The sequence below is a fragment of the Platichthys flesus genome, chromosome 23 (assembly GCF_949316205.1).
Source record: "Platichthys flesus chromosome 23, fPlaFle2.1, whole genome shotgun sequence".
Classification (NCBI taxonomy): Eukaryota; Metazoa; Chordata; class Actinopteri; order Pleuronectiformes; family Pleuronectidae; genus Platichthys; species Platichthys flesus.
This window is the reverse complement of record NC_084967.1, coordinates 2,926,102-2,939,068: the sequence shown is the minus strand read 5'-3', so window position 1 is coordinate 2,939,068 and position 12,967 is coordinate 2,926,102. Positions and strand designations below refer to the sequence as shown.

The following is a 12,967-nucleotide window of genomic DNA, read 5'->3' as shown; positions in this document are numbered from 1 at the left end:
AGATGTGAGGCATGCTAGAAATGAATACAACAACAGCAACAGCTACAAAATGAAGGCTGCAGGTGCGTAGACCTTCACCACACAGCTGACCACCATCACTTTGCCTTTGTTAAAGCATCAAGAAAACCCCCAAAATATTGTTATATTTATATTAATATTTAGCAACACAAATCACAGGATGAGCTGATGTATGTTCCAGTATTAATTTTACCTATACGTTTGACTTCAATGCTTTAATTTAGTTGATTGACGTAACAGCAGGGATTTGCTACCACACTTTCCCGATATTTGGCTTAATTTCTGGATAGTGGGAGGAAATGGACACGTGTGGTCCTCAAACTTTCTCTAATGCTTACAGATACGAGAGAGTCGCCTGCTCACCGTCCTCTATGGAAGCTCGCATTTGTCCTTTATCATAAAATGCCTCACAGTACTGCCACCAAACATGTGAACTGTTCAAATGAAAATGATCACAAATTCTCAAACACTGACAGTTAACTCTGCTCCGACCTGTTTTTCATTTGTGAGTGAGTGAGTCACACAAAACGATCTCACATGTGCTTCTGAGCCGATATTCGGCCGCTTTTAAACTGCACTGCGCAGATAGGAAGGCCAATATCTCCTTCCTTTCTTCCAGAGGTATCCGCCCATAGCCGACTGCTTGTATGCATTCCACTGGCATGGCGTGTATGGATTACAATAAATGTGCATTGATCGTTGTGTAAATTCATCTTCTTTCCCTGGGTCACAGTTAGCCTCCTGTGATCTGGAGGCAGGATTTAATCGCTCCAATCTGCTCTCTGTGAGAACTGTAAGAGCTTGCAGCTGCCCTCACACACGCTGCACATGGGGTTGTCTCAGAGCTGCCTGTCAATATCTTTGACTTGGAGGCAACTGAATACATCAAAATTTGAATATAATTAAAAACAACAATTCATAAACACCAAGTTTTAGGGTCTTCTCTGTTGCTGGAAAGCCCTTTGTAGTTGTTCAATTTACAGTTTCTTAATCTTAAAAAAAACCTTTTTATTTAAGTCAAATCATATGCAGGATACAAAAAAGAAAAGAATGGATTGTTTGTACACAGGCCTGTTCATTCATCACCTGCAGTACGTCGTGACAGCGCCGCTCTGGGTACATGCCAAGATGTTTTATCAGGCCCAAATACACATCTTACAGTGGATCAACTACCTTTTCGCCGCGATCTGGAAAGTAACAGAACAAAATCTTACAGACAATCTTTGTGATCGTCCTCTCACGTGAGAACCTGGAGCAGCGCTCTCCCTCCGCGCTGACCGTGTGGGAGGAATCAATGTAGCAGAACATCAGATCCCAAAAAAACCAACAGCCTAAAGTCAAACCAGTCCTTTTTAGGCCTTTGAATCGAGGCATGAAAACAACCAAACTATAGATGTTTTAACTCCACACCACGGACTTAAACATAGAAGTGTTGACGAGGTTAAAGCTTGGACCTGTGATGCATGCAAACCAAAGAAGTTACTTCACGAAAAGGCTGAAGGGAAAAATCTGTCTTCATTTCGTGTTTATCTCCTGAAATCATCTGATGGATTGGGCTGGAGGTGAGAACGCAAATGTCAGAGTGAGCTGCTGGAGTTTCTCCTGTCGGCCCTTTTGGTAAAAACTCTGGATAATTTTCGAGTGAGCCTATGTTCAGAATACATCAGGAGATTATCCAGAGGATTCAGTGGAAGCGATGAGGTTTCTAAAACGCAATGAAGCAAAACTGTTAGTAATTATAGTTGGACAATTTGAGTGTTTTTTTTTCCCTCAGTCTCTGAGCAGTGCATTTATTTTGAAATGAAAATAATGAATTCCACAGATCTCAGCTTTAATGTCAATAGTTTTATGTTAGTTTGAAAGAACTGTGTGTGAGACACAGCTTTTAACTCGGCTCCCAAATCGCAAAGTAGTAAAAGAACACTTGAGCCCTGGATGTTTCTTGGGCAGCTGAGTGTCATTTCGACATAAGTGCATTCACTAAAAGAGCTGATGTGTGGCTCGGAGGTAATTGAGAGTTAACATTCAGATTGGGGTGGAGTTGTGTGTCAATAAGAGGAGTGAAGAAAACAAGCAAAAATCTATCAGAGAGATGTCAGAGGTAGTTGGTCTGCCAACATCGAAACGTCTATATAAGAAGGTCCAGACAGAAAATAGAAGAAAATAGCAAACAACCTTGTAGAGAGGGGAGCACAAGTCTTAAGGTTGACTGGATAATATACGAAAACACCTTTTTGACTGTACAGCCTTGTCAATGACAAAGAGAAGATTTCCAGAAACTCGGGGGATTGATGAAGATGCAAACTCAGCAAAGGTCAGGGTGCAGTTCACAAAAGCACACACGCACAAAAAGAAACCGGTATGTGTTTGGTTCAACGGGAAAAAAAATCCAACCTCTGTGAAAAGAAGGGAAAAAGCAAAGTGAAGAGATGAAAAAGAGGAATACCTTGTGACTTAAAGCCAGCACGTCGTGTTTACAACTGCATTCTGTGCTCAGGTTCAGCCGAATGCATCAAAACTCGTTGGACCACATCTCATCATTCAGCGGGACAATGAGCCCAAACATTCGGCCGAAGCGACCAAAGAGCTTTTCAGCGCGAGGGGGGGGGGGGAGTGTCCGAGTCGGTCACATGATCCCGGTCCGACTAAGCAGCGTTCCACTTGGTGGGGACCGGACTAAAGGCAGAGAAGACCCCACAGCGAGATGAGGAGCTGAAGGAGGCTGCTGAGAGAGAATCAGCGGGGAAGACGTGGGTCCAAGACTTCACAAAGACTGAAATATAACTGAATCTGGCCGAGCTGAATTAGCAAATTTTAACTAAAAAATTGCAGGAGAGAATCTAATTTTGAATTAGGGTTAGGCTGTCAACACTAAAGCCATTTTCAGACAAGAACTGTGTACGATGGGGTCAGGACTTTCCCCCGAGTTTGCCTTTCACACATGAACAATGCAGCAGGAGATTCTCCACTCAAACGCATTCACAACGACACAGAAATGTCCAGGAGGTACGACGTAATGTATAAATTAATTATCATGTGTCAAAAGGATTACATCTGGCACACAGTTCCATATTGATGTAAATAAACTCAAATGAAAAAAAAAAAATAAGACCTGGCACTTTAATGCAGAATCCATTATGTTATTTCAATTTAAATGTAGTAGAAGGGGGGAAATGTTCAAAGAGGGGAAATGTCCAACTGTCCACGCGCTTCAGCCTGCACTGAATTTCCTTCTGTCAAAAGAAATATCTATCAGGAGCATGTGGGATTCAGATACACTGTATTCCGGCGCTGTCCCACTTTGAAGGTTGCCAGGTGTGCCACCAACTACATTTATCTACACTGCCCCTGCTGCACTGCTAAAATGACTATAAAACCCCCGTGAATTCCACCAACTATAGAGATGTCCCATAATTCGACTGGTGATTAGCATTTCGCCCGTTCTCCGTCTCAGCCCCCCCCCCCCGGCTCTGGACTCACCAGCCATTTGAATTTAATGCCGCCATCAGGATTTTAACGACAATGCAGGGGTGCAGAGAGAGAGAGAGAGAGAGAGAGAGAGAGAGAGAGAGAGAGAGAGAGAGAGAGAGAGAGAGAGAGAGAGAGAGACAGGGTGTTGAAAATGATAGCCCCAACCTGCTCATATTCTAACACCGTCAGCTCGGTGGTTAAAAGGTACCGCTCAAAAGCACCGGGTGGTGACATCTTAATTTTTCACGTCTCTCCCCTCTCTTCGACATGCATTATTCTTGCTTTAAGCAGCCTGTCTGCTCCAAGGGGAAAAGGGGGTGGGGGGGTATTGTTTTACAACACAGCCCCTGTCGCGGCCTACTTGCCTCGCCCGGGGTTCTTTTCAAGGAGTAGTCTTTCGGTGACCCCTCTCTCCAGCAGTTATTAATAATAACATGTGCCGGGGAATAGTTCACCTTGTAGCGCTGAGGCTGCCTCGCCACTCTGTGCACCTGTATATCCAGCCTCATGCAGGGGAGTCTCCGGGGGGGAGGGGGGGGGAGGGGGGTAGAATAGAAGGATGTCTGTGTGTGTGGCACGGTGAAAGCTATAGGAAGGCGAGAGCTTGAAAACACAAAAGACATCAAACAAAGTGCCCCCCCAACCCCCCCCACCCTCATGTACCGCATGTAATTAGAATCAGGTAATCATCTATCTCCTCCAAAGTGATGGAGAGTCTTGATTAGCGGCATCAAAGAAGGCCAATGGGGCTGAGACTTAAGAGGGAGATGGAGAGGTATGGTGTGAGTGTGTGTGTGTGTGTGTGTGTGTGTGTATGTGTGTGTGTGTGCGTCTGGAAAAGATGAAGGAATAAGAAGGTAAAGTGGCATGGCTGACAAACTGAGTGCTGCACTCTCCACCTAGAGGTCCCATTAAAAGCGGGGAGCAGGAGAGGCCCTTTGTGCATGCTGAGTGCTCCATTGTAATAACAAGCAGCGGAGACAGGATTCAATCTGGCGCCTGAATGAACTAACGCAATCCAGGCAAATTCACCCCCCCCCCCTCCCGCCTCCTGTCCACAACTCCCTCCTCCTCCCCGAGCGCTCAAGGGATTCAAACAAATTAAAGGGCCGCTTCTTGTCGAGGCCTCTGTAAAAACATTTTGTCCTCCGAGGGATCTTTCGTGCTGAAGAGGACGATCTCGATACACGATAGCATCTCGACACCGCACAACTTAACCTTCGGGTACACACGTGCCATGTAGCATGATTAATGATGCTGACGTTAATAAAGCGTTTGTGGGGAATCACCTAAGTGGACGAGCCAGAGCCTTGTTTTTCTGTCAGCGTGTGACCGGCTTGACTTATAGATGCGAAAACTGCCGCCATTAGCGGCGCGCGGTTGTGTTGCGGCCCGCGCCAAAGGATGAACGGCAAAATGTGGCACGGCGCAAGGACAAAGTAAGTAATGACGGTGGCATTCAGTGGCACAGTTGGCGCTGTGACCTTTTAGAGAGCCGCATCCTTCAGAAACACAAAATCCTCCTCCTCCTCTTCCTCTTCTCCAGGAAAGAAGAGACTCAATTAGAGCCAGGTGCAGTCAGTGCGGAGAGAGAAAGAAGTGTTTCTCTTCATCCGTTAAACAGGGAGGTGAAGAGAACGCGTGGAGCTAAACAGGCCCCTCCGCCAACTAAATTAAAGTTGTCCTTGAATTTTGAGAGCAGCTTTCATGAAACCTCTGCTGCTGCTGTTCCATTCTTGGTTTCTCGGCTGATGCTTATTTTCCAGGGTTTCCTTTTTTTTCAGGTTTAAACCAATCATCTTTAGTTGGGAGAAGATATGAGGCGGTTAACGCTCAAGGCCATAGTAATAATGGCAGTGACAAAGGAGGAAAGTCCGCTTTAGGAAGAGGTGGTGAAGGAGGATGAATAGATCCCTTGAAATTACACACTGTTTGTTCCATGACCATTTTACAACCTTAACCAAGTCAATTATTGTAACAATAATAATCTCTACTCCTTTACCCCAATCCAAGACCTTTCCCACAACCCCAACTGCATTCCTTGTTGTTACCTTCAATGCCTGCCGCTGATATGCTCCTTCAGGTTAGGGTTATATTATAGTATAGGCGCATAGTATTTTTTGACATGATCATGGTGTGTGCAGATGCTACACAAACAATCCTATGAGGTATTAAAGGGCAGAGGGTTTGATGAACTGCTTAATTGAAGTGGACTCTCATGCCCTTTTGCCATTTGGTCAACAAAAACCCATTAACTCCCACTAACATCTCGCTTTTGTCTGCAATGCGAATGGATACAATCGGCATCCACTCCCAGGTCAAAAGACTCTGCAGTAGACACGTGTTTTTATCGACTACGGCTCCAATCTGCGATGATGGAAACATGCTACACGAATGAACATGCTACCATCTTCTTAGTTTGAGCAGTTTTGGCACTGCATCTTTTTTTGGGGGGGGGGGGGGGGGGGGGGACTGAAAGGCAACCACTTCTACGATCGATGGAAAAGGATGTCATCTTGTTTAGCATGTTGACCCACGCACATGTTATATCGTAGACAACAGTATGAAGGTGGCACTTTGGACTTTGATCTATGGACTGATCTCGACTGAACTGGTTCCTTGAAGATAATTAACTGGGGATGGTTGTTTAGAAAATGCCTTCCTGTTTCTTTCAAAATACTCTAATCCTGGATGCATTTTTTTTAATCAAAGATCAAGTAGTGTGTGTTTTAAATGACCTTCAGGGTTTTTCAAACACCATCTTTAAGAGAAAACCATAAAATACTGGGTTGTGATGGGCAGTGAAAGATGCTGGTCATGTCCAATACAATATAGTTTGAGCTGTGTTTAACTTAGGCAATAAAAAACTTGTTTAGAGATTACAGGATGTGAATTCGGTTTCCCTGCATAAAAGTGGGATAAACTTCCCATCTAGCCCCGTCGCTAACTGTCTAACATGAACATTAATCATAGGGAGAGCAGACTAGCTTTAACTAAAGGGTAATAAAAACATTAGCCCAACTACATGGTTTAGGTCAACAATAATCCGAAGATAAAAGTAAAGTAAAAACACTACACTAGTTTTACTCCCATAAGCAGTTCCTTCGCTGCAACTATCGAGTAGAGAAGCTGGAGAGAAGTGAGCACCAGTGTCACCGACCAGAGGCCGGGCTCACGACGTCCTCGTGCCCTTCACCGTGAGTCTGGAGAACAGCCGAACATCTGTAGTCATTAGAGGGAGAGAGGCTGCCCTGAATCTCTCAGCCTGCAGAGAATCAGGGAGGAGAGAGCTATGACAAACTGCACCCAGCTACACGCGAGTCTCCCAGGAGCACGGATTTCTTTGCAGTGGAACTCACTGGTGTTCTGCTTCTCGTGACGTTGTTCCCCATCCATCACTGCCCGAGTCATGACCGATCTAACTGGGAGATCGGGCAGCTCCGTGGAATTAGCGTGTAAAGGCTGTATCTTTAGCCTCTCATTCACTCTGAATGGCCGTTGAATTAGCGCTTCATTAATCAGTCCGACTCTTTTGCGACTTTTTCCGTCACTATTGTGAGGTGAGACTTTAGTTTTTATAAAGGATTTGTGATATCTCGTGACTCGTACATACCCGATGTATTGGGATGAAAAAATCACTATCGCGAACAATGAGTTGGCATTGTCGCAGAATTTTTTAAGCTCCTAGCACAAGGCTCGTTTTTTGTTTCTCACAGACGCCCAAAAAAAACATCAGCATAGGATCCATTTTCTGCCAGTGGGCTGTGTATTGCAAAGAACATAGAGAACAAACAAAACCAGAAGGTATCACAGCAAGTTGGTTTCGCCGTTTGATGCCACAACACAAACGAAGACCTACAGTTCAGTTTTTCGGGGACAACAGTTTGTCACAGTGACGGCCTGGACCCCCGCCTCTGTGGTTCAAGCTATTTTTACCGAGCGGTTTGAGTAATCACCTGGTGTCACAAACATCATGTACAACAACTGCACTTTAATTTGTGTGGTTTTTTTGACTGGTTTTGCTCAGGGGTTTTTGCTAATTGTCCTTTTTAGTCGCCTTGAGCTTGTTGTCTTTGTCAGGGGTCTTTGTTGAGCTTGACCTCAATATGCTGGTCAAGCAATACAATTTGCCAACTCATACCCCAGTTACACTCAAGTTTGAATAAATAGTGTTTTGTCAAATTTGACTTGGTTGCAGTTTAAAATGTTCCGACATAAATCACTGAAGATTAAAACACAAATGTTTTAATGTTGACTAATATAATCATCATAAGGGTGATCATATCCATTAGAGTTTAATCAAACATTTATAAAAAGCTTAAGAGGAGATTTTCAAAGTATCAAAACAAATATCATGTAACTGGACAAATAGCGCAATATTGTTTGTAGGCCATAATGCCCCGGCCCTATTATCCTGAAGCTGAAGGAGTCAGTGTTGATTTAGCGAAAAATAGCTAACCCTCATTTATTTTGGCTTAAAGGGAGGCCGTGCAAAGTTTGCACTTAGTGGCTGTGATCAAATTGAATCCATGTCATTCCCAACTGGCTCTAATAAGGACACATTCACACTGGCCTCCCTTGTTCTAAGAAACAGTTGTTGTTTCAAACCACAGTTTAAATACGACGCTGCTGCGATCTCCCTGGTTGTATTTCACCATGTAGTGGAGCATAATGAGAACACTGACTGACAGAGTGGGGAGTTTTGCTGCCGGAGTGGTTTGAGAAGTTTCCGTGGACAGTTACACGCTCAGTTATTCTGCTGTGGAGACTAACATCCACATCCAGAGTTGACTGTTGTGAAAAAAAATAAGGAAAATCTGTTTTTTACAGTGTGCATGTACAGTCGGGCCAATGCACAAAGGATGCAAGAGGTTGTAAATTGAACAACAGACTGAGGCAAAGATGCATCCACATGCAGTGAAAGTGTTTCAGCTGCTTAGCTTGATGGCACCTCTTTTTCATCCCGAGATATTTGTATTCTCTTTTCTCATTAGGACATCATCCCGAGTTGGCAGGAGAACGGCAACAGCCACCTATTCGGACATTTGCGTGCTTTTGGATAATTTCAGGAGATTAGCCGGAGTTCTGTGCACGTTTGAAAGCAGCTATAGACTTTTCTTGAGTAAGGGGGGAGGTGTCAGAGGCTGAGCAGTTACACATTCAAACAGAGTCCAGCAGTCATGGAAACGATTTCTACCTCCCCTTCAACCTGAATGCACATTTAGCCGTTTTATTCTAAATGTTGTAAAAGGAAAATGTGCTCATTAGGCTCACAGTGAAGCTGCGTGGGCCAACATAGCGAAACATTTTAAAACAATCAATTAAACCGATTGATTGAGGAAATTAAAAGCTGCCGCAGACCAGAAGGAAAAGGAAACAAGCTGTGGTCTGATCTATGAATCAGTAGACGCGGCGAACACCTCCGAATTTGGATCAAGGCCATCAGCGCTTCATAGGAACGAGCCTGAGCTCAGAAAACTATATTTGTAAGACCTTTGAGAGCAATCACATTCCGAACAGTCGTTTCTATTAAAAAATGCGGTGACACATGTTTTGTCAGAAAGAATATATCTAAATGAGATTTCAGAGGGAGAACAGATGAGCCTCAGACGGCCAGAGCCCGGTCTCCTCACTCCCTGCCGCTCGTCGGAGATAAAGCTTCGACTTGATGTCACACTCGCGTCAGATGCCGACACACAAACTGACAATGCTTCATGAGCCCCGATGTGCGACGGGGGGAAAAGATACATTTTTTGCATTTACATTTACACATATGGTTACACAAGGTGGCTGTGGACTACAAAGTTGATCCTCGGAGGAGGAGGAGGGAACTGTAAGTTATTACACTGAACCGTGCTCTACATGTTGGTTATCTCCCGCTGATAGCCAGCTCTCTGTTAATAAATCCAGCCGTGTTGACAGCTCCGCCAGTTTGCTTGCATTTACAATCTTACTAAAAACCACTGTAGAGGAAAATTGAAGTTGGATTAAAAAAAAATAAAAAATGAATGAATAGATAGATAAATAAATAAGTGTTCTCCTAGTGCTGTCTTTAAAATGGATGTCTGGAATTTACAGTTTTTCATTAACTGATGCCCAACAGCTTCTTTTTTTTTAAACTGTGGCCTTGGAGCCAGCGCTCGTGTGTGCACGTGTGTGTGTGTGTGTGTGTGTGTGTGTGTGTGTGTGTGTGTGTGCGTGTGCGTGGCACTCAAGCAGGCCGCTGTATACCGCAGTCCTCATTTCCTCTGCCTTTTTTCTTTTTTTACCTAAATGTGTCTGTCTGTCTGCCCCCCTCCGTCCCTCCCCCCCAACGCCCTCCTCTGGGCTTTTTCAAACATTATCACCGTGCGCTGTGGAAATCGCACATCAGCATAAGCAGCGGCGGTCGCGGCCATTACCGCCGTCGTCAATGGAGGCTTTTGGTTTCAAGGGGATCATTTGTTGATTAAATGTTCTCGCTGAATTCCCCCATTATTTCGGAAAGGGAGCGGAGTACAAATCACGCTCTCGTAGATTATACTTATAATTATGTTTGTGTTTGCAGGTTTATGAGGGGACGGCTTGTTTTTCTTTTTTTAAATACACACACACACACACACACATAGACAAACACACACTCACTGTGCATCGTGTTTGATCACACAGGGGCTGCAGAAGCTTTAAGTCTCCTCTCCCTGTATTCGCTTTTTTGTCCCGCGTTGTGCGAGGATTATCATTTTCCCTGCTCATGGTTGTAGACCCCTGAAGAATTCTGTTACCCCTGATTATGCCAGGTCTAATAACATGCCACCCCCGCTAAGCAGAGTGGGATTGACTCGGAGGAGAGGGTGGGGGATGGATAATGAAGGTCCAAATAATTTCCTTTTTAAGCCAATGGAAGGTAAGAAGTCAATGTGAAGTCATCATTTCTTTTACTGCTCCTGTCACTAACCTGGGCTGACAGACGGCGATAAACATAAGTAGAAATGATATGTTCCAGGTCGCCTTTTTAGTCAGGGAGTGTGTGTGTGTGTGTGTGTGTGTGTGTATAAAACCACATTGTGATGTTGCAGCAATTGACTGGCTGAGTGATGGAGCCCAGCTCTCTATGTCGCTCGGCAGACCAGATGTTGATCTCCGCCGCATGCTACCCACTTGCCATTCATTAGCCAGCAGTGAGGGGATGTCAGGGTGCGTTCGCTAGCAGGGCCACACGCGCACGATAGCGAGCGTCAAGTCAATTCAATCACCTTGAACTTTTCGATGAAAGGATTAACATTTCTGAAGCTCTGCTCTGAGACGTGTTGGACTGTGGATGGACAGACGCTTAGAAGGGCTGGTATATTTACATCACATCACGCTGAAGCACGATCGTAGCCAGGGCGGTGGATGTACGAAAAAAATCATACGTATAAAATATAAGTCTGGTGCCACTGGTTTCTACTAATCATCTTTAAAAAGGTCTTACGTGTCTACTAGTCTCACAAAAGGACTCAATCAAAAGGAAAGAGGATATTTGTTTAGGACTATTTTCAGTGGTGGATGAATATACATTTTGTGATCTACTGTTTAATTGGGGTTCGGTGGTGGAAATGAAGGAACAGGTCTCTAGTTGCAATGTGCTTTTCCAGTTGGACTCTGACTCTATCTCTGGGAGGAAGTTAAAATAGAGAGAATAGAAGAGAATTAAAGACAGAGAGAGTTTGGGGACTTTTCCAAATTAGAACCCCAGTGACTGATTTTAGGCCATAAAAACATGCAGCACTGTATTTCCCTCCGTTTACCACGTTCTCTGATTCGTCATATCAGGAACGATTTCAGAAGAAGGTGAGGAGAAGGTGTCTGACAGCTCATTCACACCTCTTCTTCACAGTTAGCATTACAAAATATCACAGGACATCCCTCAAGCCACACAGGAAGCAAAGTGAACCATTACTCAACAGTCAAACATTTGAAGTAGTCCTTTGCTGACTTCACTGTAGGCTTACTGTAAAGTCTGCACCATGCAGCACTGAGAAATAAACTAAAGATAACACTGTACGAGCAGGAGGGGGCTTTTTGGAAAACACCTGGGAAACACTTAGACGGACCCCTCACACACACACACACATACACACACACACACACTGGGAGCAATGTCAGGATTCCGTGTGTTGCTCAAGGACCCATCAGCATGTGGACAGGGGAGTCGGGTACCAAACCATCAACCTTCAGGTTAGGCGATGAGCTAAAGACACGTCTCTCAGCACAAGGCGGAGGTGTGCCAGGGGCCTACGTCAGGTGCACAGGACACACACACACACACAGGCTGGAACATGTTAGCTGCTACTGTACATGCTCCCGGGCTGCTGTGCTACAGCGAGCCACAAACAGAGTGAGAGGGAAGGAAGGAAACTCACTCAAGGGAAACATGTCTCACAATATCTTTACACAGATCCCCCTGTCACCTTGGAGAAAAAGTCCAACAAGCATATAGATTTATAATTCTGATCAGCTCTATTCCCAGGGAGTGAATGTCCTCCATTCAGGTTTATTTATAAATGTTAAATTAATACCTATAATAAACACTTTATACACTATGGTGAAATCCAAGGAGCAAGACAACCTATAATTTTGCACTATCTTCCCTTTCATAAATCGATAGAGCCTTAACGTGCCACATTCAACAACCCTTAGCAGGCCTCACGCAACCACCACAGAGGCTCTGAGGACGAGGGCGATCATGTTCTCAGAATCGGATCTACATTTTACCCGTCATGTTCATAAAAAAAATGTGGTCACATCATTTCTCAACAGGAAGCGATGATTCCCCCGATAAGGTCTGAGAAGCAAGTGTCAGTAGAAACTAATAAAACACAAAGATTGGCTGTTTTCTAAAGGGCCGATGAGTCCGTTTTGACCTTATAAAGACAAGAAGTTGTCATAACTGTAATTTATATTTACCAAACTAAATAAGAGTTTGTTTAACAATGATCATTTAGGGAGTCGTAGTAGTTGATATAATAAATACACGATGAACGTCTGACAACGGATAATGACAATGAGAAATTGTAAAAGCAAAACCTAAGATGCAAATAAATGTTCTAACTTTACTCCCCCCGAACAGAGAGAGCAGAGTTCCTTCGCTCTGTTCTGTAAAACAATCCAAGTGTTCACTTTACTGAAAAATAAATGAAAAAAGGGAAAAATAAAAAGATAACAAATGAATGAGTCACATTCAGAATGTTCTGGTGTTCCACCCACTGTCAGTTAAGATGTCAGCAACACTAAAAACCACACATTTCACCGATCAGCTCGATTACTTTTATGTTACCAACTATCTATGATTTAAACGTGTATTTTTCATATATTCATATATATACTTTCCACAAGTATATAACCCCTTAAAATATTGATTGCCACTACTACTACTCAATCCAAATGTGTCTGTATTTTCAAATAACTGTTTATCCTGGAGAACAAGGTGCCACAGCAGCCACGTCTGAGGCTAATTAGA

At 44.0% G+C, this 12,967-nt stretch overlaps 1 protein-coding gene across 3 annotated transcripts in view; it reads right to left on the bottom strand.

Moving 5' to 3' along the window:
- lmo3 (LIM domain only 3) overlaps positions 1-12,967 on the bottom strand; it is a 48,084-nt gene that overhangs the window by 28,107 nt on the left and 7,010 nt on the right. The gene's annotated exons all lie outside the window — the stretch shown is intronic.